Here is a 5,208-nt window from a genome sequence, read left to right on the forward strand (position 1 = left end):
CTAGAAAAAGTCAAATTCACATTGAAAGGTTCGGTCCAGAAATTTTACTTAAAATGGCAACCCCTATAAATATTTTTTTTGTATTTGTTTATTATTATTTTTTATTTATTTTATTTTTTTGGTGGTGGTGTGAACGCACTAACTGCCAAGAGTGGTATGGGAAGGGTGGGTGAGGGTCATTTTGTTCCTGTATATTAAAAAAGAAAAACTGAAGGGAAAGGTATTTTTTGACATATATAACTTGTATTGTGCAATTCCTTCAATAAAAAAAAAAAAAAAAAGAATCTTATTAACCTTGAGTCCCAGTCTCTGTCACAATAATCATATACTGTATGTGATGTTTTAGGCCAATTGGCAGACATTCATTTAAAATGAAGCAAATGGCACATAAAGAGCCTTTTTCCATGTCCACTAAAGTTTCTCAGCGTGCTCTCTAGTAACATGTGTCTGGTCCAGGTAGCTTTGTCATTCGCAAAGCTACTTTTACTTTTATACTTTAAGTAAATTTCCAAGCCTGTACTTTGTTACTTTTACTTGAGCAAAGAAGTTAAATCAGTACTTCTACTTTTACCACAGTATTTTTTAACACAAGTATCTGTACTTCTACTTAAGTACAGGAAGGGAGTAATTTTTCGCCATTTCTGACAATTTGTGATAAAATTCTTCACATCTTGCCCTCAATTTCTAATGGTTCACCTTTAAATGCAGGACCACTAGAAAGAACTACAAGATCGGACATATACTTAGACTGCTTTTATCCTATAGACCAATAATTAATGAAGGTCTCATCAGCCAACTGTCTCTTATACCCCATCCCAACGAGGCTACATAAAGAAGTGTTACCCGTGGTTAACACTTCATTACTAGATATGATCAACATCTCATTATTAACAGGTTATTTACCGCATATATTTAAAGTAGCTGTAAAAAAACCTCTTCTAAAAAAAACTATAGACCTATATCTAATCTTCCCTTTCTCTTCAAGATCCTTGAGAAGGTAGTCGCTAATCAGTTATGTGATTTTCTACATAGCAAAAGTTTATTTGACAAAGGACTTCTCTCCGTACTTGTCGTACTAGATGTTAGTGCTTCATTCAACACTAGTGACCATGCCATCCTGTTACAGAGACTGAAACAGTTAGTTGGCATTAAAAGATTCTCACTAAGCTGGTTTAAGTCCTATTTATCTGATCAATCTCAATTTGTTAATGTTAACAATCTGACATGCTAAAGTGCTAAAAATCATAATCGTTCCACAAGGCTCAATGCTTGGACCAATTCTATTCATCTTTATATGCTTCCTCTAGGCAATATTATTAGGAAACACTCAATTAACTTTCACTGTTATGTGGATGACACCCATTTATACCTGTCAATCAAGCCAGACGAAACCAGTCAGTTAGCTAAACTTCAAGCATGCATTAAAGATATAAAATCATGGATGACCTACAATTTTCTGAGACAAAACCGAGGTTATTGTGCTGGGCCTAAACACCTCTGAACCTTATTATCTAAAGATATAGCTACTCTGGATGGCATTGCCCTGGCCTCCAGCACTACTGTTGGAAATCTAGGAGTTATTTTTTATCAGGATCCTTTAGGTACTTCCTGTCTCAAAAACGATGCTGAAAAAACTAGTCCATTACTTCCAGGCTGGACTATTGTAATTCCTTACTATCTGTAGTCACTATTTTGTCTTGAGTTTGTTCTTTGTCAACTTGATGTTGACTGGGGGAATTGTTGACGCTTGTTTGTTCAAAATATATATATATATATATATATATATATATATATATATATACAGTGAGGAAAAAAAGTATTTGAACACCCTGCTGTTTTGCAAGTTCTCCCACTTAGAAATCATGGAGGGGTCTGAAATTGTCATTGAGAGACATAATCTAAAAAATAAAATCCAGAAATCACAATGTATGATATTTTAACTATTTATTTGTATAATACAGCTGTAAATAAGTATTTTTCTATCAGCTAGAATTCTGACCCTCAAAGACCTGTTAGTTGGCCTTCAAAATGTCCACCTCCACTCCATTTACTATCCTAAATTAGATTTACCTGTTTGAGGTCGTTAGCTGCATAAATACACCTGTCCACCCCATACAATCAGTAAGAATCCAACTACTAACATGGCCAAGACCAAAGAGCTGTCCAAAGACACTAGAGGCAAAATTGTACACCTCCACAGGGCTGGAAAGGGCTACGAGGACATGTCCAAGCAGCTTGGTGAAAAAAGGTCCACTGTTGGAGCAATCATTAGAAAATGTAAGAAGCTAAACACGACTGTCAATCTCCCTCGGACTGGGGCTCCATGCAAGATCTCACCTCGTGGGGTCTCAATGATCCTAAGAAAGGTGAGAAATCAGCCCAGAACTACACGGGAGGAGCTGGTCAATGACCTGAAAAGAGCTGGGACCACCGTTTCCAAGGTTACTGTTGGTAATACACTAAGACGTCATGGTTTGAAATCATGCATGGCACGGAAGGTTCCCCTGCTTAAACCAGCACATGTCAAGACCCGTCTTAAGTTTGCCAATGACCATTTGGATGATCCAGAGGAGTCCTGGGAGAAAGTCATGTGGTCAGATGAGACCAAAATAGAACTTTTGGTCATAATCCACTAACTGTGTTTGGAGGAAGAAGAATGATGAGTACCATCCCAAGAACACCATCCCTACTGTGAAGCATGGGGGTGGTAGCATCATGCTTTGGGGGTGTTTTTTTTTTTTTAGATTATGTCTCTCACAGTGGACATGCACCTACGATGAAAATTTCAGACCCCTCCACAATTTCTCATTGGGAGAACTTGCAAAATAGCAGAGTGTTCAAATACTTATTTTCCTCACTGCATATATCCAAGAGAGTAAAGTTGAAAAATATATAGTCCTTTATTACAACAGATTTTTTATCTGGTAAATAAATTACAAATCAGACTGACTAAAGAACACAAAAAAGGGGCAGCAGTTTCATGCAACAGTTTGTAACAAGGTAAAAAAGCTGAGTGCTCCCAGTCATCCACGCCTCCATCCCCCATCACCTTCCTATTTATGCCTTTTGTCCTGTAGAAGGCACAGTTTAAGAAGAATAGGGTAAACATTATAAAAAAAATATTACACAAAGGAAATGGTTAGAGAATGGCTCCTACACAACCGGCCCCTAATTGTATTTGGTAAACAAAACTATTATTAGATTAAATCAATATAGGAGCCTTGAATGAATTATTTTACCTTTATATTAAATAATAAATTTTTATAAAAAACAAAATACTAGACCATTGTCATCTGGATTCTTTAGATCTTTTCTTCATTTTCTTCTAACATCAGGCCTTTCTAAGATTTTCACAGAGTGCACCAGTCCTTTTTGGTCAGGGAAAAGAATTCAATTATTCTGCCCAAAATCCAAGAATCTCTTGGGGAAGTTGGATCCACCACCAATACGACATCTCCACACTGAAAGTTCCTTCTTTTGATGTTCCACTTTTGACGCTCTTGGAGCAGCGGCAGGTGTTCCAGTGTCCAGCATCTCCAAAAGAGGTTTGCCAAGTATTGAACCTGCCTCCAGCGGCATCTGGTGTTCTGGTCGTTCTTATCAAATACACCGGGTGGAAGAGCTGGCTTGGTTTTGAGTAGCAGGAGGGCAACTGTTTAGAATTGCCTCTGCTTCACACAAGATTGTCAGGAGCCTCTCATCATCTAGGGATTGCTGTTTAAGAACAGAACAGAGGACTTGTCCGGCGGATCTCATCAGCCTTTAAATGCCTCAGTGATGGTGGGTTAAATGTCCACTTTATGCCTTTTTCTTTGAGTGTTTTCTGTATTTGTCTTGGTTTATTGCAGCAAAGACCTTTTGCAGTTCCTTTTTTGCACCAACAGTGTTGGTTCCATTGTCTGACTGTAAGTGCTTTACTTGTCCCTTCCTGCAAAGGAAACTCACGGCGTTGATGTATGTGCTTGTGTCCAAGGAGCTGGCCACTACAATATGAACAGCTCTGCTGTATTCAAGTGAATAGCACTTCGTATCTCTTTGCCAGTGATCTTCCTCATTTAATTTGGAAAGGCCCAAAATAATCCAGTTGGTAAAGGGGGGTGAAGTCTTTTCTGCGGTATGTTGGACATCTTCTGTTCTCCAACTTTTGCTCTATGTTTTCTGCAAACAACACACTTGGTCATAATCTTTCTGGCAGCTAAATTAGCATTTATTATCCAATATTGTTCGGACAACATATGATTTCTTCCCACGTGCCCTGTTGTCTTGTGCACATGCCTTAACATAAGGATATATGGATATATGAGAGTTCTTTGGAATTATGGCAGGAAATTTCCTTTCTTCCCCTATGTCTGTTTTGTTCAACCTGCCTCCTATTCTTATGAGGTCATCCTTTATACAGTATGCGGGTCAAGTTTATACAGGGCACTTTTCTTCTTCACCTCAGGAGTTGTTGAGGTGAGTATTTTTATTTTATTTGGGAAGAGATGCACTCGGGTGAATTGAACAATGGCAATTTCTGCTTTCTTAAGATCTTCAATACCTATTTGCTGTCCACCCATTGTGGGATCAGGTAAGTCTTTCCTCTTGCTTCTTATGACTATTTTACTCTCACTCATTTTCCTTTTTTGCACCAGTGTTTTTAAAGTTTCCTTGAGTTTCAGGTACCATGTAACTGTGACACAGAGTTTTGTCTTGGTTTATTGCAGCAGTCAGAAAAATGAGTCATAAGCTATTGGGTTGCATTTTCTTCCTTTGTACAAGTTGCATTCACCATGTGCATTCTTTTCATTTCAGGATCATCCAGGGGTCGTGGACTGTTTTCTTTGAATTTGGCAAACTGGTTTTGTTGTTCCTGTTTCTCTTTCCATAGAATGTCAGGACCATGTAGCCATCGCTTGTTGTTGATGGATTTGTCTGCTCTTGTTGCATTGTCTGCAGAGTTGGACTTGGAATCTATGTAGTTCCACTGAGATAACTTCCCTAGCATGGACCACACCACAATCATGTGTTAAAGAATTAATGAACATTATGAATGTGCAGATGAACATTATGAATGTGCAAAATGGATGTGGATGTCATCTGATGGCTGGTCTGGGAGGATGTGTGATGACCGGGTTTACAGACCCCCAGACGGTACCTAGAAGAGACATAAAAGAGATGTGTAGCAGAAAGGGAAGAGGGGGAAGATGGATGAAGGAGAGGGAAAGG

The sequence above is a fragment of the Etheostoma spectabile genome, unplaced genomic scaffold, assembly GCF_008692095.1.
Source record: "Etheostoma spectabile isolate EspeVRDwgs_2016 unplaced genomic scaffold, UIUC_Espe_1.0 scaffold376, whole genome shotgun sequence".
Taxonomy (NCBI): Eukaryota; Metazoa; Chordata; class Actinopteri; order Perciformes; family Percidae; genus Etheostoma; species Etheostoma spectabile.